This window comes from Hyperolius riggenbachi, chromosome 6, assembly GCF_040937935.1.
Source record: "Hyperolius riggenbachi isolate aHypRig1 chromosome 6, aHypRig1.pri, whole genome shotgun sequence".
NCBI lineage: Eukaryota > Metazoa > Chordata > Amphibia > Anura > Hyperoliidae > Hyperolius > Hyperolius riggenbachi.
Genome location: NC_090651.1, coordinates 235,292,000 through 235,313,439, shown reverse-complemented (window position 1 = coordinate 235,313,439; position 21,440 = coordinate 235,292,000). Strand labels below are relative to the sequence as shown.

General features: G+C 44.5%; 1 protein-coding gene across 2 annotated transcripts in view; it reads right to left on the bottom strand.

Annotated features, from left to right (window-relative positions):
- LOC137521378 (EF-hand domain-containing protein D2-like) overlaps nt 1-2,052 on the bottom strand; it is a 195,333-nt gene extending 193,281 nt beyond the window's left edge. For both annotated transcript variants that reach the window (XM_068240535.1, XM_068240537.1), the window contains exon 1: nt 1,956-2,052. The gene's annotated coding sequence lies outside the window, so the exon portion shown is untranslated. The remainder of the gene's footprint in view (nt 1-1,955) is intronic.
- Between the last annotated feature and the right edge of the window lie 19,388 nt (nt 2,053-21,440).

Here is a 21,440-nt window from a genome sequence, read left to right as displayed (position 1 = left end):
AGGCTGCAAGTGCGGCATGCAACCATACACTGAGGACATGTATGGCCACTGTAAGACAGGGTTCACACTTATTGTGGGAAACGGAACATTTTGCCAGACTGGCTAATGGAATTCACATGCGCATATTTATGCGGCAAGAATTAGGTTTATTTTTCACACAAGCAAAAATGTGCATTTTAGAAGTGTGATTCTCCATTGACTTTCAATAGATGTACAGCGAAAGCGGTTTTGCACATTCCCAAAATGCATGCAAATTTTGATAAGTGTGTGTCCTGCCTTATGCCTGTTATACTTCATGCAATTTCAGGTCAAATCGATAATCTCCAACAATTACGATCCATTTTCTGATCAATTTTGTACAGAAGTGATGAGAAAAATCGATCAGAAAATGGTCCGAAAGCAGATCGGACCTGCCAGAAATTATTGATTCAACCTGGAATCTGACGGGAAATTCCATGGTGTGTACCAGACATTACTCTTCTAAATCAAATGGCTCTCAGGGGCAGCCAGGCTGTTGTGCAGACAGTGTACAGGAAGTCTGTGGGGTATATTCCTGCTCCAGCAGAAAGACCTATAACACTAGAAATGTAATCCTCAGCAGTAGTGCTGGCCAGACATATCAGGGAATGAGAAAAGATTTTGTGTACCTAGACCTCAGGGAAAAGCAATTCAGCCTATAACTGAGGGAGATGCTCAAGCAGAGAAGTGACTGCAACAGGCATGCCCACCAATAGTCTATTATCAATCTCCACATTATGAGGTGGCGTAGTGGTTAGCGCTCTCGCCTTGCAAGCGATCCCCGGTTCGTATCCCAGCCAGGTCAACATCTGCAAGGAGTTTGTATGTTCTCCCCTTGTCTGTGTGGGTTTCCTCCGGGCACTCCGGTTTCCTCCCACATCCCAAAAACATATGGATAAGTTAATTGGCTTCCCCCTATAATTGGCCCTAGACTTCAATACAAACACTACACAATACATACATAGACATAAGATTGTGATCTCCTCCGAGGGACAGTTAGTGACAAAACTATATATACTCTGTACAGTGCTGCCGAAGATGTCGGCGCTATAGAAATACTAAATAATAATTTTTAAAATGCAAGAGTCCAGACTTTGCTTCAATCTTGACTTTGCTAAATGCTGAGCTGCTTTCTTTAAAAATACGATACATTCTAATTCTCTGCTCTTATTTCAACATTGTAAAGTGTATTGCATGCAGCAACCAGGTACAACTGGATTTTTTTTTTTTTTTTTTTAATACTGGAATTAGTGGGGGAAGAACCAGAACTTTGTAGAGAGCCAGTCAGGGCAAATGTATTAACTAACTGGCAGCTTAGTAATCATTCAATCACAAATCTGATTAGCCTTTTCCAAAGTTCCAGTTCATCCTAACTAATTCCAGTTCCAGACTGAATTCTAGCCCTTTTCTAGATATATTGCCAGTATTCTATTTTGTATAAGAATTGTTAAGCAATGATGGAAAGTTTGCCATTAACAGCACAAACACGTGAATGTGAGATAATGCAGGAAGATAAGTGACTTGCACTGAAAAGTGGGTCAAAGGCAAGCAGCCATGATCAGATTTTAGTAGACAAAACATGGGCGCAAAATCCTTATCAAACAAAAGTAACCTCAGCTGCTGCTGGCTTCATTCCTGGCTCTGATCACACTACGTGCCCGGGCTCTGAAGTCACAGCAATCACTTCAGCTACAGAAGGAAACTATTATAAGCTGAATAATGAGGGCTGCTGGGTGCGATTGTGATACCTGAACTGTATATAACAGCAATGTGGCCATCCAGCAGCAGCAGCAGCAGGCAAAGAGCTGCCACCCACCCAGGCTCAGCCAGCTCTGCTGCTCATTATCACACAAGGACAAAGCACACCATTATACTGCCCCCAGCTACACCTCCAGCCAGGTGATGCCCAAAAGTTTCACATAACTCCTTCCACTTACCTTCCAGAGCTGGAAGCCCCGCGGCGCCCCCTAATAACTCCTCTGTATCCAGAGCCACATGGAGGGAGAGCCCGGAGTGTAGCAGGAGACAGCAGGAAGGTGCAGAGAAGAGCACACCCGCCCCCACTTTCAGGAACTGGGAGGGAACCAGCGAGGACTGCCCCAGGTCCTAATGCTTGACTCATGTAACTTACACACAAGGGTGTCTAGGCAATAGGAATGTAGCAACTATCACATTGATGATGATGACAACAAAAAGCCCAGGCTATCAATATCATGTGGCCTCGGGATCACCTGTGCACGTTTGTCATAATCATTTAACTCATGGGTCCCTCAGCAAAACTTTGTTGGGCCCTTCACAATGTTCACTCCCTTTTTTTGGTGCTGACGCCCAATAGTCAGGAGGCCCATTATTATTAATATTATTATTTAGTATTTATATAGCGCCGACATATTACGCAGCGCTGTACAGTGTATATATATCTTGTCACTAACTGTCCATCAAAGGAGCTCCCAATCTAATCCCTACCATTGCCATATGTCTATATTATGTAGTGTAAGTACTGCAGTCTAGGGCCAATTTTTTTTTTATTTTTTTTAGGGGGAGCCAATTAACTTTTCCGTATGTTTTTTTGAATGTGGGAGGAAACCCACGCAAACACGGTGAGAACATACAAACTCTTTGCAGATAGTGCCCTGGCTTGGAATCAAACCAGGGACCCAGCACTGCAAGGCGAGAGAGCTAACCACTACGCCACCGTGCATCTGTAATGCTAGGTACACACAATACAATTTTCTGGCAGATTTACCTACCAGATCGATATCGATTTTTTTCAATCTTATCCGATATGAATTTCCATCGATTTTCAGATCGATTTTCCATTTACTTCTATGGAAATTGATCGGAAAATAGATTGGTAAAATCTGTCAAAATTCAGATCGGACATATTGTAATAAATTGATCTGGCAGGTAGATAAATCTGCCAGAAAGTTGTATTGTGTGTACCTAACATACAATATCATGCAAGCATGATCCCTGGGTCCTCCTGTGGCTGAATAGTTAGTCTGCTGTCACTTGCATCTTTTGCATAGTACACAGTTTACAATAACTGTCCCAGAGGAGCCCACAATCTAATCCCTGGCAGAGTCATATTGTACTGCTGTTTGTATAGTCCAAAGGTGGCCACTAATGATCCAATTTCTAGCGAAAAATCGTTCAAACGATCAGATAATTCTGATCGGAAGAAAAATGTATTCACTACACCACCAACGAACCAATCTTTGCTTCCTATCTATCACAAGAAAATCCAAATCTTGGTTTGACCATAATCCAGATTGGATAACTATTTTATAATCGTTCGTAATCGATCGTGCCCATCAGTGGAGATTATTTACAACCAATCCGATCAGAATTTCTGATCACATGAACGATTTTACGCTAGAAATTGGACTGTTAGTGGCTACCTTAAGGTCAATTTTTTTAGGAAACCGTATTACAGCTAGATGGGTGTAACAAAAGCCCTCACTGCCATGGAGGGGGGGGGGGGGGGGGGTAGGGTTCTCTTAGCCATGCTCAGATCATGAAATAATGTAGTGGGGCAACAACTGAACTTATACTAGTTTCAAAATTATCTCTAATGACAAAAATCTAGCGTGTATATGGGGGCCTAATGTCATAAAGCTGTTTAGACCAAATATACAGAAAATCATTTTTAAGGGCTATAGCTGATTAGAATGTTTTTAGCGCACTGTAGAATTGCGGTTTATCAGATTCCAAAAGCACTAGGTTAATTAAAGTCAATGGAGCAGAGCCCACAGAGCGATTGCGATTTGCCGAAATGCAGCTTTTTGGGAGAAAATCAATAGGCAAGCAATGGTCCAGAGTTGGTTTCCTCTAAATTGTGGCAGAATTGCTCTGTTTTAAGATGCAATTAATTCTCAGCATTTTAAAAGTGATTTAGAAAGTAGTCGTCCAGCCTGATTACTTCCTCATACAGACATTAAATTAGCCTTTCTCAACATTTTCACCTTGCTGGAGTAATTTTCATAGACTCTAAAGGGCCCAATGCCATATGGCTCCATTAAACATTCATTCCAGCCATTATAGCGCTCCCTGTTAAGGCAGCCATATATCAGGCAACTTGGCAGCTGATGGACCATTCGATTCGATTATTATAATCGGATCGGATTAAAATTGGTGCCACCAAGAGCATGCCCGAAATTGGTTGCATGTATCAATCGGACATGATGCAAGATGTGGGGCCAACATGCTCAATCGAGTGCAGAACGGTATCGGCATGCGATATTGGGATGAGCAGCAAACGCAACGGAACCCCGACGCTTTTCCCCCCAGTGTAAAATGTGCCCCGTGCAGTACCATTTCCATGTTGGTGCCTACTGCTGGCTCTGCGCTCCATCCACATACACATGCCCCACCCAGCAACCACGTGGGGCACGTGTATGAGGACAAAGCACTTGAGAAAGGGCAGCAGGCCCGACACGTTGTGCTGTTTTGTATGCTGTAATACTGTTAATTATGCAATAACACTACATTGGAAATAGACCTGTAAGGGTTGAGTCCTATGGGAATACTTACATTGGTTGTGGATTGGTCGTGTGAGGTGTGATGGACCTCATCTCCCAATAGGACTCCCCGAATGATATATACATCTACCCTGAGGTCAAGCGGTTCTTGGTTCTACAGACAAAGCACGCAGCCAGCTGCAGACACCGACAGGTAAAGTATACTGTATGGGGCACATTTTACATTAGGGGGTACAGCGGCAGATGCGGCATCACATGGATGATTCCTGTGAGATTTCATGCTAAAAATTGATAGGGAATCAGCCTGTAGTGTATGGGCAGGCAATAGATCTCTCTCCGATCAGAGAGAGAGATCTATGTTTTGGTCGATTTGCCTATACATTGTCTGATGTATGGGCATCTTTATAGTGCACCTAATAATATTCCTCCATTCAGCTGGCCCTAACTACAGTGCCCCTATAAAAGTGTTTATTTTTATTATAGGGCACACATTGAAGTGATATTTATTGCAGGGTAGACATTACAGTGCTCATCATTATAATACCTTTTCTTATGATGCTCCCAATGATAGTGCCTATTATTAGTGTTCTTTATGATAGTGCTTAGTATTATATTGCCCTTTATTATAGCGCCCATATTATAGTGATCCTTGTTATGATTTTTGTTCGAACTGCAGGTGGGAAGGCACAGGCTGAATCTCTATGGAATATTGCAGCCTATAGCATAAACACAGGGCAGGACGGATACAGGAAGTGGCCCCTCACCTTTCTTTCAATCTATCCTTTTATAGGCAGTTCATTTTTTTTAGGAAATTTATAGTAAATCCTAAATATCTGGAGGGGGGGTCTTAAGATTGGTGGAAAACAGGGGCAATGCTAGACTCAAAGATCAGTGGCACATGCCACGGATCTATTCTGGGCCCAGATGTCTCCCAGGCAGGATCTATGGTGGCATGCTGGGACCTGTGGTGCCTCAATGGCGGGCATGTTGGGAGCTGTGATGCATCAGTGGAGGGTATGCTGGGTGCTCTGGTGACTATTGGGGCATGTTGAGTGCTGTGGTACCATGCTGGGTGTTGTGGTGCCTTTATAAGGGAATGCAGGGAGCTGTGGTTATTCTATGGGGCATGCTGGGAGTTGTGGGAGCATGGAAGGGGTTCCACTAGAAGTTCAGGGAATGCTATGGGGGGAATGTTAGACAAGCTGGCAGCAGGCCATTTCGCCCAGCAGAAAGCCAGATAACTCTGCCTAGTTATGTTTAAGTGGCACTGCCTATTTATGTGATATGCTGTATTTATTTATTTATGTGTTGTATTAATGGAGGGAGGGGTTGGTCATCTAACATTTTGCTGGGCTGGCCTACTTAGACCTCTGTTAAATTCATGTAAAATTGGCTCCACCCATGACCACACCCACATTCAGGTGCATGGCCCCCCTCATTTTTCGTCTGGAGTGCCCAAAAGTGCCCTGGATCTCTTAGGATCCTAGCAACGCCCCTGGAGGAAGAGAATCTGTTTCTCTGCTCTGTGGAGGGGGGATGGCGGGAACAGCATTACTGTCACCCTTTCATCGAGAGGTTAGATGTTTCAGATCACTTTTATTATTTGGATTATTTTTGTGTATTGTTAAATATTTGTTAAATGATTTGAGCTTTTTGACTGTATTTTAATTAAACAAACCATAAAAGTCTGTAAATAGAACAAGAGCAGATGTGAATGATAAATACTCATCTATGCTGTACCCACCACCAAAGCCGGGACGATGTCCTCCAGCAACCAAGGCATTCCTCCAACCCCAGCCAACACACACTGATTGCTATTAGACTAAGAGGTGCCCCAGCCAGGGCCCCCAAACCCCCAAACAACAATCTCTAGTTCTGGCTTGCATTCACTGCCATGCATCCCCTTTTATTATTTTCTTTGCTCCAAAATAGAGGAATAGCTTAGTGACTTATGCACCCCCTTCTACACTGCGCCCTGAGGCTGGAGCCTCTCTCGGTAGGGGTGTCTCAGCACCCTGTAGGAGAATGTACAGGAGACAAAAGCGGGAGCCCAGTAGTGCAATATGTCAGTATGAAAGGTGAATAGTAATAGATCAAAAAATGCTACTCACAAAGGATGGTTGCAAGGGGCAACCGACTGCAGGAAGCAGGTGGAGACCATTAACCCGACTCCACTAGGTAGTCCTAGCTAGAGATGGCCCGAACGGTTTGCCGGCAAACTTCCAGTGGTTCGCGTTAGCCATGTAGGGCGAACTTTTCCGGAAGTTCGGTTTGCCCCCATAGTGCACCATTACGGTCAACTTTGATCCTCTACCGCACAGTCAGCAGGCGCATTGTAGCCAATCAGGCTACACTTCCTCATGGAGCCACTCCCCCCTTATAAAAGGCAGGCTCCGCCGGCCATTACACTCACTCGTGTGCCTGCAGTAGTGAGAGAAGGGACAGCTGCTGGCAGACTCTCATAGGGAAAGATTAGTTAGGCTGTTGTAGGCTTGTTAGCTTGCTCCTTGCTGATTCTTATTGCTAAAATAGCACCCCAAACAGCTCTTTTGAGAGCTAATCTTGTTCTTGTGATCTATTTTTTTTCTGTGTGTCCCACTGACACTTGTGTTGCATAGACAGCCTTGCTAGTTCATACTGTGTGTGTGCCACTGCCAGCCAGGCCCAGCACATTCAGTGTGTGTGTGTGTGACAGGTGCACATTGTAATACCCAATACTGCATATACCTACCTGTTGTGTTCAGTGCACCCACCTCATCACTGCATATACCTACCTGTTGTGTTCAGTGAACCCACCTCATCACTGCATATACCTACCTGTTGTGTTCAGTGAACCCACCTCATCACTGCATATACCTACCTGTTGTGTTCAGTGAACCCACCTCATCACTGCATATACCTACCTGTTGTGCTGAGTGCACCCACCTTATCACTGCATATACCTACGTGTTCTGTTCAGTGAATCCACCTCATCACTGCATATACCTACCTGTTGTGTTCAGTGAACCCACCTCATCACTGCATATACCTACCTGTTGTGTTCAGTGAACCCACCTCATCACTGCATATACCTACCTGTTGTGTTCAGTGAACCCACCTCATCACTGCATATACCTACCTGTTGTGCTGAGTGCACCCACCTTATCACTGCATATACCTACGTGTTCTGTTCATTGAATCCACCTCATCACTGCATATACCTAACTGTTGTGTTCGGTAAACCCACCTCATCACTCCATATACCTACCTGTTGTGTTCAGTGAACCCACCTCATCACTGCATATACCTACCTGTTGTGTTCAGTGAACCCACCTCATCACTGCATATACCTACCTGTTGTGTTCAGTGAACCCACCTCATCACTGCATATACCTACTACCTGTTGTGTTCAGTGAACCCACCTCATCACTGCATATACCTACTACCTGTTGTGTTCAGTGAACCCACCTCATCACTGCATATACTTACCTGTTGTGTTGAGTGCACCCACCCACCTACCTACCTGCGTGAGTGCACGCAGTGTGATATACACCTACCTACATGAGTGCACGCAGTGTGATATACCACTCCGTGCATACCTCTTAACTGCACCTGTGTGACTGCACGTTGTATTAGTCAAGTCAGTGCATACCTTTCACCTCATCCCCTCCAATATGGATAAAACAAAAGGCAGAGGCAGGCCACCTGGCAGGTCTGTTCGAGGTCGCACTGTCGTGATTTCGTGCGGCCCTCAACCAAAGTACAGTGCTCAGAAGAAGGCACGTGCCATCAACCCCCAATATTGTCAGGACGTAGTTAACTATTTAACACAGAACACCTCATCTTTCTCAGCTTCCGCACGGAAGCGTGACATATCTTCCTCCTCCTGCTCTGATTCTGGCACCCCACTTAACACTGAGTCGGCAGCCACCACCAAAGTGCCATCACCCCACGGCTCAGCGGTGTGGAAATTTTTGTGTGTGTCTGCCTCAGATGAGAGCAATGCCATCTGTACTCTCTGCCACCGAAAATTGAGGCGTGGAAAGACCAAGACCCACGTAGGGACAACTACCTTACGAAAGCACATGATTACAAAGCACAAACTGCAATGGGATGACCACATGAGGAACAGCAGCACACAAAAGCAAAGCCACACACCGCAGTGGAAGATACCAGGCCGCAATTTTTTCTCAAAACCTAAACTGTACCGTGATGTTGAAAGGCAAGTGGTGACATTTCTGGCACGCAGCGTTGGGTCAAGGGTCCATCTGACCACGGATGCCTGGTCTGCCCAAAGACTAAGTCAGTCCCCACACACAGCATCTCTGTCTGCACGCCATGTGACCGCCTGCCCCAAGACTAAGTCGCTCCCCACACAGCATATCTGCCCGCAGGCCGCTTGACTTCTCCGCCACCACCAACAGGGTCCAGGACTCCAGGCGGATTCCTGAATTTTTAAGGCCGCTGCTAGCAGCGGCCGCTATACTAGTTTTTTCTGGTGCATGTACATGCCTGCATAACTTTTCTGGCTGCACTGCAGCTTCAACAACAAAACAAAAAGCATGTACATGTGCCCATTCCCCTTTGTGATCATTACCTTGCCGCGGTGAAGGGGCTTGCGTATCACAATGAAGCAATGACCGCCGGCTATATGAGTTTCTCGGGGGGTGGCACACCAAAGATAATAAGGTCGTTGCTTCATTGTGGACAGACCAAATTTGATCAGCTGGACAGTCACTGTTGTTCTATCATTGAGCTATTACAGCCCGGCAACCATATGGGCTTGAAAACCGCATGGCCTGCACTCTGGCCATGGTGCGCACCAGTCCAGCACGGCCGTCACTAAGCAAACAGCTGTGCAATACACAATGAGTTTGGTGTGTCAGTGTGAAGCAGTACTCTAATTACACTCCCTGATTGATGTATACACATGCAAGATGTTTTAAAGCACTTTAGGCCTGCAATTTAGCATTCAATGTGATTTCTGCCCTTAAAACGCTGCTTTGCGTCAAATCCAGATTTTCACCGGGACTTTTGGCATGTATCCCACTCTGCCATGCCCCCCTCCAGGTGTTAGACCCCTTGAAACATCTTTTCCATCACTTTTGTGGCCAGCATAATTTTTTCTAGTTTTCAAGTTTGCCTCCCCATTAAAGTCTATTGCGGTTCGCGAAAGTTCGCACGAACCTAACCTTTCGTGTAAGTTCGCAAACTGAAAATCGGAGGTTCGGGCCATCTCTAGTCCTAACAAGGACTTGGATGTGGTCGCTTTCTTTGGAAAAAAACAGGGACAGGTGTCCACCATGGTGGAGATCACAGGCCCCTCGAACAGGGAGTGTACGGGGGTATACTAAACACAATTGGGGAAAAGAGGCACCCTAGTTGGATAAAAGCGTCTAAAAACAGCTTAAAAACAAGAAATGACACGAGGTAGCTTACCTCAATGACGAAATCTTTGTAATTTTACAAAAGATATTTTATTTAGCACAGCCTGTGCTAAATAAAACATTTTTTGTAAAATTACAAAGATTTCGTCATTGAGGTAAGCTACCTCGTGTCATTTCTCGTTTTTAAGCTGTTTTTAGATGCTTTTATCCAACCAGGGTGCCTCTTTCCCCCAATTGTCCTGTACGGTAGATTATATTCACATGCAATACTGGTAATCCTGGCCCATCCGATAATCTACAGGATCTTCTCAAAAAATTAGCATATCGTGATAAAGTTCATTATTTTCTGTAATGTACTGATTAACATTAGACTTTCATATATTTTAGATTCAAATAAAAGTGTGTGGAAATCCGCTCACAAACCTCCGTCCACCGACAGTGCAGGAAACTGGGTTGCTTGGACCCCAAGTACAGATTTGTAGGAAGTGAGTTCCGCACGATGTAGGTAGAGTCGAAATACCTTTATTGAATCAAACACATGACAGGCTAAAATCCATCACCACACGCTGACATGTTTCGGGCGTTACACGCCCTTAATCATAGCATAGGTGCATGTGAACAGAGGTGACCTATATAAAGGATAGGACCACACCCGATACCACATGATCAGGCCCCACCCACAAAGAGGTGTATACATAAAACTTGAGGAACATCCTCAACAGTGTAATCAATACATAAAAACATATAACACAAGGATAAAATGTAAGTACACATGATTGAACACATTACAGTTTCACGCAGCAATGAAAGTACAAAAAATAAAATATATATGAATCTGACAAGCAGTTACATACATAGATATGCACACCAGGGACAGTACACCCAAATTACGTAACTGTATTGAGGTCCCATCTGGCGTTAAGGCCTCTTGGCGAACGCGTTCCTAGTTGGAAAATCCAATAGGCCTCCCGAGTGAGGAGACGCTTGTAAACGTCTCCCCCCCTGGGGGGCCTCTGGACACGCTCAATACCTTGAAATGAAAATGAAGCCATGTCACCAGAATGGACCTCTCTAAAATGCTTGGCCACATTGGATACCTCCACAGTCAACCATCCTGCTCCCCTATAATGCTCCCCTACACGCTGTCTGAGATGACGTGTAGTACAACCCACATATTGAACATGACATGAGGAGCATGAAATCAAATAGACCACGAACTTTGTGTGGCAGTTAATGTACTGTTTCATAGGGAAAATGTTTCCATTCGAGTACGAAGTAACAGACCGGGCAGGTTGATGTACAACACAATAATTACAAGTAGAAAAATTACATTTATATGAGCCACGAGTGGTTAACCAGCATGGACGTGAGGAACTGCTGGAAAACAAACTGGGAGATAAAATACTCCCTAGTGTGGGGGCCTTTCTACTAGCGAATTTGACACCCTGTTTAAGGATCACATTAAGGGTGTCATCAGCCTGCAACACAGGTAAACATTTTCTTATAATCTGTGTAATCTGTGTATATTCCTGGCTATAAGCAGTCACAAACACTGTGTCTCTTTTCGTCTGTGATACCATCCTTCGAGAACTAGATGCCAAAAGGTCTTCTCTTGTTCTCAGAAGGGCCTGCTTCCTTCCCCTTTCTATCATCCATTTTGGATATCCACGCTCCGCAAGACGAGCACCCACAGCGCTCAACTCCACCCCAAGGGCCGCGGCGTCAGAACAGTTCCGGCGCGCCCGAATAGCCTCCCCCACCGGGACCGCACGGATAGTGTGGGACGGGTGACAGCTATTGGCCCTCAGGGTGGAGCTGCCGCCGCAGGGCTTGCGGTACGTGCTGGAGACAACAGAGGCCGAGGAAGGATCTCCCCTAAGAGTAAGGTCAAGATAATTGACCTCTAGGGGTGACCACTGAAAAGTGAACACAAGGTTCAAGTTGTTAACATTAAGAAAATCAACGAACTGCTGAGCTTCGTCACACGTGCCGTCCCAGACGACCAACAGGTCGTCAATATATCTGCCATACCACACAACGTGGCTCGAAAAAATGTTAGAGTCGCTGAACATGTGGAGCTCCTCCCACCAGCCCATATATAGGTTAGCTAGTGAGGGAGAAAATTTCGCTCCCATCGAAGCTCCACACAATTGTAAATAAAAATCAGAATCAAAAAGAAAATAGTTGTGGGTAAGCAGATAATGGACAGCACATGCGACGAAGAATTGGAGATCCGAAGAAAAGGCAGAATATCTGGCCATATGGTATTCTAAGGCTTCCAGAGCGAGACCATGGGGAATACATGAATATAAAGATTTCACATCAATGGCAATCCAACTATATTTTTCTTGCCATTGAAAATGCTGTAAACTACTAAGCACATGTTTGGTGTCACGTATATAGCCCGGAAGTCGTCGCACTAGAGGCTGCAAGTGTTCATCCACCCAATTTCCCAGGCGTTCCCCCAGGGAGCCAATTCCAGCCACAATTGGCCTGCCCTCCGGGGGGAAGCCCTGCTTGTGGATCTTGGGTAGATGATGAAACACTGGCAGAACAGGAAAGGGAACGGCCAGATATTCTGCCAACCGTTTGGAAAGCACTCCTAGACTTTCGCCTAAAGACAAAAGTGCCTGAAGTTGTCTGCCAAAATCTATAGTGGGGTCATTTTTCAAAAGAGAATAGATAGATGTATCCTGAAGCTGCCTTAGTGCCTCAACACGATAAACTTCCGCATCCAGCACAACCACTGCCCCACCTTTGTCAGCATTCCTGATAACAATCCGTGTATTGTCTTTAAGGGAGGAAATGGCCTGTTTCTCTGCAGAAGAAAGATTACCATGAATATCGGGAATACTGACAGAGGCAAGCTCAAGTAATTCTCTTTCTATGACCTCCTGAAAGGTATCGACAGGGGGGCTACGGGCAGCTGAGGGGTAAAATGCTGGATTGCGGATAGGCACAGGCCTGACCTCATTTTCCGAAACCAAAGGCACCGTCTCTGTAAGCAATTGCTCTAAGGACAAAAGAGACTTAGTGTCTCTGAAATTCCCTATGTCAGGAAAGGCTAAGTCCCCATTACCTGCTATATCGTCAGCAGCACCATCCGCCATCCGTTCATCCATAAAATGCTTTCTCAAAAGGATGGACCTAACAAATCTATTTACGTCCAAAAGTGTGGCAATAGAATACCATATGGCCAGATATTCTGCCTTTTCTTCGGATCTCCAATTCTTCGTCGCATGTGCTGTCCATTATCTGCTTACCCACAACTAGATTCAAATACACACAACTGAAGTAGTTCAAGCCTTTTATTGTTTTAATATTGATGATTTTGGCATACAGCTCATGAAAACCCAAATTTCCTATCTCAAAAAATCCAACCAATAAAAGAAAACTGTTTTTAAAACCAAAAAAGTCAACCTTCAAATAATTATGTTCAGTTATGCACTTAATACTTGGTCAGGAATCCTTTTGCAGAAATGACTGCTTCAATGCGGCGTGGCATGGAGGCAATCAGCCTGTGGCACTGCTCAGGTGTTATGGAGGCCCAGGATGCTTCGATAGCGGCCTTAAAGAGAACCCGAGGTGGGAATTACTTTTACTATTGGGGCACAGAGGCTGGTTGTGCGCACTAAGACCAGCCTCTGTTGCCCCATCGTGTGCTTCCATGTCCCCCCTGCTCGCCGCTATACCCCCCGCATTGCTGGCGACACGCAGCGTGTCGCCAGCTCAATGTTTACCTTGCGCTGTCTGTCAGCGCCGCTCCCCCGCCTCCTCCGCATCGGCGCCACCCGCCGCGTCACTTCCCTCCTATGAGTGGGAGGGAAGGGACACGGGCGGGTGCGAGACACACGAGACACACATGGAGACACACGATGGGGCAACAGAGGCTGGTCTTAGTGCGCACAACCAGCCTCTGTGCCCCAATAGTAAAAGTAATTCCCACCTCGGGTTCTCTTTAAGCTCATCCAGAGTGTTGGGTCTTGCGTCTCTCAACTTTCTCTTCACAATATCCCACAGATTCTCTATGGGGTTCAGGTCAGGAGAGTTGGCAGGCCAATTGAGCACAGCAATACTATGGATGGAAGCATGAAGTGCTCCAAAATCTCCTGATAGCTAGCTGCATTGACCCTGCCCTTGATAAAACACAGTGAACACCAGCAGCTGGCATGGCACCCCAGACCATCACTGACTGTGGGTACTTGACACTGGACTTCTGGCATTTTGGCATTTCCCTCACCCCAGTCTTCCTCCAGACTCTGGCACCTTGATTTCCGAATGACATGTAAAAGTTGCTTTCATCTGAAAAAAGTACTTTGGACCACTGAGCAACAGTCCAGTGCTGCTTCTCTGTAGGCCAGGTCAGGCGCTTCTGCCGCTGTTTCTGGTTCAAAAGTGGGTTCATGCTTCCATCTGCTGAAAAGCTTTATGGAGATGAAGATTTCATTTTTCAGCACGACCTGGCACCTGCTCACAGTGCCAAAACCACTGATAAATGGTTTACTGACCATGGTATTACTGTGCTCAATTGGCCTGCCAACTCTCTTAGCTTAAGGCCGCTATCGAAGCATCCTGGGCCTCCATAACACCTGAGCATTGCCACAGGCAGATTGCTGTCATACCACGCCGCATTGAAGCAGTCATTTCTGCAAAAGGATTCCCGACCAAGTATTGAGTGCATAACTGAACATAATTATTTGAAGGTTGACTTTTTTTGTTTTAAAAACACTTTTCTTTTATTGGTCGGATGAAATATGCTAATTTTTTGAGATAGGAAATTTGGGTTTTCATGAGCTGTATGCCAAAATCATCAATATTAAAACAATAAAAGGCTTGAACTACTTCAGTTGTGTGTATTTGAATCTACAATATATGAAAGTCTAATGTTTATCAGTACATTACAGAAAATAATGAACTTTTTCACAATATGCTAATTTTTTGAGAAGATCCTGTACATGCACAATAATAGGAATGAATTGCTGTCAGCTCAGCGTTTTCCTCTTTCTCCCAGGAATATACATTTATGATCATCACTTTGGACTTTGCACCTGAGATTTGCATAGTTGTGTTCTCAGTAGCACCTGGTCACTATTGTACTATTCCTGAAAGCAGCTCCCTTTGCAGTGTCACTATTATATGACCTGATCTGCTGAGCCTGTCTGTGACTAATGATGCTGTCACCCAGTCTGACAACATATTGCCATGTAATGCTATGTGGCCCCAACCAGTTTACCCACTTGAGGACCGCAGTGTTAAACCCTCCTAAAGACCAGGCCATTTATTGCTAAATTGGCCACTGCAGCTTTAAGGCCTCGCTGCAGGGCCGCACAACTCAGCACACAAGTGATTCCCCCCCTTTTCTCCCCACCAACAGAGCTTTCTGTTGGTGGGGTCTGATCGCTCCCCCAGTGTTTATTTTTTTTTATATAAATATTTATGTTATTATTTTTGTAATAAATTTTACTATTTTTTTTTTTTTTTTTAAAACCTCCCTCCCCAAGCCAGCCAATCACGGCGATCGGCTGTCATAGGCTTCAGCCTATGATAGCCGATCACTCTCCTGTGTCCCAGGGAAACAGCCGTGTCACATGGCTGTCCCCAGTACAGCGCTGCCTTAGATCGCAGCGCTGTACTATGTTAATAGACGGCAGTTTCGCAGTCTAACAGTCTCCTAGCAGCAATCGCCCCTGGGGGACTGAAAGCGGAGTGGAGCTCTGCCATCCAAGCGGGGATGCGCGCGCATTAACCCACGTGATCTCCTGCAAAACAGGCCCACAGGACCTTATGCCAATCAGAGTTAGGTGGTCCTTGGGCTGCCGCTGCAGCCACGCCCATCGGCATGACGCGGTCGGCAAGTAGTTAAAGGGCACCTGAAGTCAAAAGAAAAAATACATACCTATTAGAGGTAAGCCTCTAGATCGGGGTGCCCATTAGGTAGATCGCGATCTACAGGTAGATCACAAGGAGTTCATGATATATCCTAACTGCACTACATTTTCCATTCTGTATATACAAGTGTGCTCCTAAAATTGCACATAGGTCGGTCATTTTGACTTTCTTATTTTTAAAGTAGCTCACAAGCCGAAAAAGTGTGGGCACCCCTGCTCTAGATAGCCCTTCCCTGATCTCTTACACCCCTCCGTTTCTGCACTGTCACCTGTTGAAAATATTTGACATTGTTGAATATGGTGCTCGTGGCTGTGATCTCCTTCGTTTATCAGTATAACCACACTTCACGGGTGTCAAAGTCACAAAGGAGGAAAGGGTCCATAGACCTGAACATGCATACAGATCAGATGTTTCTGATTACTCACATGCTTGTTTCAGATGTTTTATCCAGATCCTACTGCAGTTAAAGAGATCAGCTGTACTGCCAGGCAACTCGTATTGTTCGAAAGGAAAGCAGAAATTTGCCTTCTTAAAACAGAAGGTATTTGCAATTATTCAGGTTAATTTAATGTGGCTCTAATGTAACTCTGGGTGTTTCAAGTCCTACTCCTACCACATAGAGCCACATTAATCCATGCCATGCACTGATGAAGACCAACCCGTCTGAGGCCTGGAACCCACTACAAAACGCTATCGCTAATCGCAATCACTAGCATTTTGTAAGCGATTTCATGAGCGTTTTTGGTAACGATTTTAAAAAGTGTAAAGTTTTTGCCAGCGATTGTGCAGCGATTTTAATTCTGATTGGTCCTTTCAATTAATTTTAATTTATTTACGGTGTGCAGTAACTTCAAAACGCTAGCAAAATCTCTCTGTATAGGTTTGATGAGCGATTAGGCCAGCGTTTATATACTTTACATTGCAGAAACGCTAATGCTAAAAATGCTGCATGTCCTGCGTTTTGCGATTTGGTAATCGCAATAGCTCCAGTGGAATTTGGCCCATCCATTAACATTAGCTGAGTGTTTAGGGAAATCGCTATTGGTTTGAAACGCTCCCTAGACGCTCAGAAAATTTTCTTATTGCTCATTACCTGTATTGTGTAGTCGAACACCCCTGTTATCATTGTCTGTAATCTTACGTATTGTACAACACTGCACAATATGTTGACACTATACTGTATAAATCCAATAAATAATAATAATAATACCTTCTGTTTTAAGAAGGCAATGTTCTATTTCGCATCCTTTTTAACCCCTTACACACTCCTAGGGAGTTCTGGTTCACCAAGAGCTTGCTGGGCAATCTGTAATTCAAAAAGGAAACAAATATGGCAGTCTCCTCATCTCTCAGTGTAGGTGTCCTTTAGCTCTTTCCAATCCTTTTTCAGGGTCACCCATGTCCTCCTGTGACGCCGTCGATATGACTTATCGAATGTGTCATGGAGCTACGAACGCCAGTTTCTTCGCAAACCAACCAAACTGACATTTGTTGGTTTAAAATCCACTTTTTTTTCTCTTACTCTCTGGCTGCTAACAAACACTGGCTAATTACTTAGCTTCTCTCCAAGGGTGGAATTTGTCACCTAGCCTTGCTGGGTAGTTATATAGCTCATCCATCAGAGGAAGGTAAGATATCAGCCTGACAGAACCAAAGGGCAAAATATGAATTGGCCCAAAACCTCTCCCTGCCTAAGGGGGCACTGCCTTATTCAAATTGCACAAGGCTGGACTTGTATGTGTCATAACTCCCCCCACCTACAGTGAGGAACAAAACTCACATGACCCAAAGGTCCAGGTCCTTTACCTTTAATCTGACGCCTAGTAACATCCTGGCAGCCCGCAAGGACACGTGCCAAAACCTCCATCTTGGAACTATTTCTAACAAAGGCCTGTTGGCCGCATGGCAACCGCCATTTTGGACTTTACGCCAAAGACTTGCCGCATGGACTACCAATAACGGTATTTGAACTGTATATTCGGACATTCTGTTTCTTTTCATCTCTACTCTCTATCAAACCAAACTGTTCTAAAGTAAGCTGTGTGTATGTAGTTTAGAAATAAACTAACGATTTTTTTATCGTTCAGTCGTGTGCCTTTTCTGCTCATCTGATTGCTGCTATAACGAATCTGCCCTCTGAAGAGTCAGTCATACTACCTGTAACGATCGGTGTCAGCAACCAGAGAGAGAATCTGATCCTTGGCGATCCGCAGTATCCCCAAGAATACAGATATACCCGATTATTGAGGATCTGCGGAATCGTCAATAATCAGATATGTCTAACCTCTAGACACCAGAGGGTGCAACAGTAACAACTCTGAGTAAAGACCACCAGAGGAGCTGGCGGTCTATACTCCTGAGGAATTTACCCCTGAGCGGTGGGTGATATTCCTGTAGCCTGTGGACCCCTGAGCGAGGGACCAAGGCTGGGATGCAGGAAGCCCTGCTGCTAATATGTAAGGTTTTTGCCCTGAACTGGGCTAACCTAACACAGTAATAACACAAACCTAGTCTGGTGTGTGAGGTCCGTATTCACAACACCCTGGAACTAGTCTGGAGCATAACATAAATGATAATACAATTCCCTAGTCTTGGGTGTGAGTTCCGTGATCATCAACACCCTGGAACTAGTCTGGAGTATAACATAAATGATAATACAGTTCCCTAGTCTTGGATATGAGAGCCTTGATCTCAACACCCTGGAACTATGCTAGAGAATACACAGAAGATACACAGTATTCCTAGTCTGGGGTGTGAGGGCCTTACACCCTGGAACTGGTCTAACAAATAATACAATTCAATTAGTACTTTAAGCTATCAAGAATCTGACTCAGTGTAGATTCCCAGCTCCAGCCGGTTCTGGCACACTGTCGGGTCTAGCTAAGGTCTGAGTGCCTTCACGCAAGTGTTAGCAATGGCAGACAACCAGCAACTGACAAGCAGCAGAATATATAGTTGCTGGACTCTGCCGCCCCGCCCGAGCCATTCAGCCAATCATGAGTCCTGCAGGAATCAGCTGATCTTCCTGATCAGCTGACACTTCCCCTGCTGGTATAAAGGTCCTGAGTTCAGGCCTGCGGGCGCGTAGCTCTCCATCTGCCTATGTGCACTAACAGACCCAGCCACACCAAGCGCATGCTGCTGCATGCAAACCGCCGCGTTGGACGCGGAAACAGCCGCTTTGCTGTCAGGACATGCGCCGGCTTTTCCGCATTCCACCATACTACCAGACGCATGTCCATGCGTGCAAACCGCCGCTTTGGACGCGGAGTCAGCGGCTTTTCCGCGTTTTCTCACACTACCGCATTGTTTTATGATTTGCTTATAAATAGTTGATTTGCTAGCTAGGTTGTAAATAACCGTTTCTTCCTTCTAGGATTAGCTAGTACCAGATTTCCTGTGCAAAATCGATAACTTTCGTTTCTCGATTGTAAATACAATTCGAGATTGCATCATATAGGGACCCAGTAACCTTTCTTTAACGTCACATTGCTCACAGTCTTTAAGCCGTCGGAAGTGACTATTCCCCGAACGGTGACTGGAGCTTGTTGAACGTGATTGGGCTGGCTTACTGCAAGTGTAACTGCGGTGAGGCGTATTAACCACTAAATGCAAACTGGATGCATTGAAACGACCTGTTTGACTCTCTTAACTGCATCAGGACATTTTAATGTGTCGCTTACCGATGCTGCCGCTGTGCACGCACACACCTGCAGCTCACACCTGTCGAGAGTGACACATCTGTGATTGGTGAACAGGAACGTGTTCCCTGAACCAAAGTGCCTGTAAGGGAAGGATCATGGCTTCAACAAAAAGCCAATGATCATTCCTGAATCAATCACTGCCTGTGTGCTAGGAACTCTGTTCGGAGCACACAGAATAAAATGTGCGGGAACATCTTGTGGTTAAAAATAAACAAACAAAAAAACATTAAAATACACATTACACTACATAAATTAAGTAAAATTAAATTAACCCCCTCCTCTACTCACTATACTTAAAAAGTGTGTGTGTGTGTAAAAAAGAAAAAGTGTGTGTGTGTGTGTGTGTGTGCGTGGTGACAGCATTAAAAAAAAAACAAAAAAACCCTACATAAATAGTTACCTTATGGACAATATGTTATTTGGAAATAAAGGTGTATTTTGTACCCATTCAATACTTATAAGCCCTTATTTGCAAAAAAATAACAGTAATATATCCTCATGACATACATATTAAAGTAGCTGAGTCCCTAGGGCGCTACCTTCTGGTTACCTATACTGTGGGACTATTTATAACCTCTACCTACCTATACTTGGAAGTACCTCTAGCTACCTGATACTTGGGTGGAGGAAGAGACCTCTATCTACCTTATACTTGGGTGACGTCTAGCTGCTTAATACTGAAGGTATTTCTGGGTATCTAATACTTGGGGGCACTTCTGGATACCGAATACTCATAACTAGGGACACACATTGCTACCTAACACCTGTTATTTAAAAGTACACAGTGTACTTATTAGCACCATTGGTGGAAGTTGTGTGTAAGTGCATATTTAGGTGTTAGTAAAGGAACTGGTTAGCTAGGTGTTTGAGCTGAACTATTTGCTGGTGGGTCCCATCACATCTTTTCATGAGGTAATTGCAGCTGTGGATAATCAGAGGCAGGCATGAGAAGAGCTTTACATTAATGATGCTCGCCATACTTACATATATACATAGGTTACTATCTCATTCAAAAATAGGAATAATGATCAAATGAAGAACTACTGTTTTTCAAATATTAAATACTTATCACATTGAGACCAATGAATGTTGAAAATCCCCACTCCATCACCTCACCTGTGTATAATAGTTCCATAAACTATAGCAAACTTAGCATGGTTATTCACTTTTCCTTCCAGCAGGTAGTGCCCTAGGTAACTGTCTAAGTAGTTTATGCCTAAAAACTGTACCATTTTTTTGACTAGCTACTCAAATCACCCTGTTAGTGCACTCTGCTGGAGGGGGGTTTAAACGGTGCAGTATTATTGTCCTGCAGCAGGCTCCCGTGCCGCATGACAATCACACCGCACAAAGGGCCCATATGCAATTCACTTTTTCTACTAAGTTTTCTCCTAGGTGATAATTCTAAACTTATAAAATGCCTTTTAAGCCACCAGAAAGCAAGAAAATACTTTAGATGGAAAGTTATTTTAAATCGAAAATGAAAAATAATCTCCTAGGAGTAAACTCAAGTGAAAAAGTGAATTACATATGGGCCCATGGGCTTTCATGGCCCTTGTGCAATTAACTTTTTCTCTTTCGTTTTCTCCTAAGTGATATGTTCAAAATTGTCAATAAAATGCATTTTAAACCACCAGCAAACAAGAAAATACTCAAAGTAGATATTACTTTCTCGCCTACTGTTTGGTACTTTTTCAGATGCAAAGTGTTGAAATGTTATTTTAGATAGAAGATGAAAAGCTAACTCCTAGGAGAAAACACAGGAGAAAAAGTGAATTGCATATGGGCCCGGGTGTGAAACCAGCCTAAATGTACACATAGGCCTGGTACACACCAAAAACCGCTAGCAGATCCGCCAAATGCTAGCAGATTTTGAAACGCTTTTTCTTCTTTTTCTGTAGCGTTTCAGCTAGCATTTTGTGGTTTTGTGAAGCGTTTTTGGTGTAGTAGATTTCATGTATTGTTACAGTAAGCTGTTACTG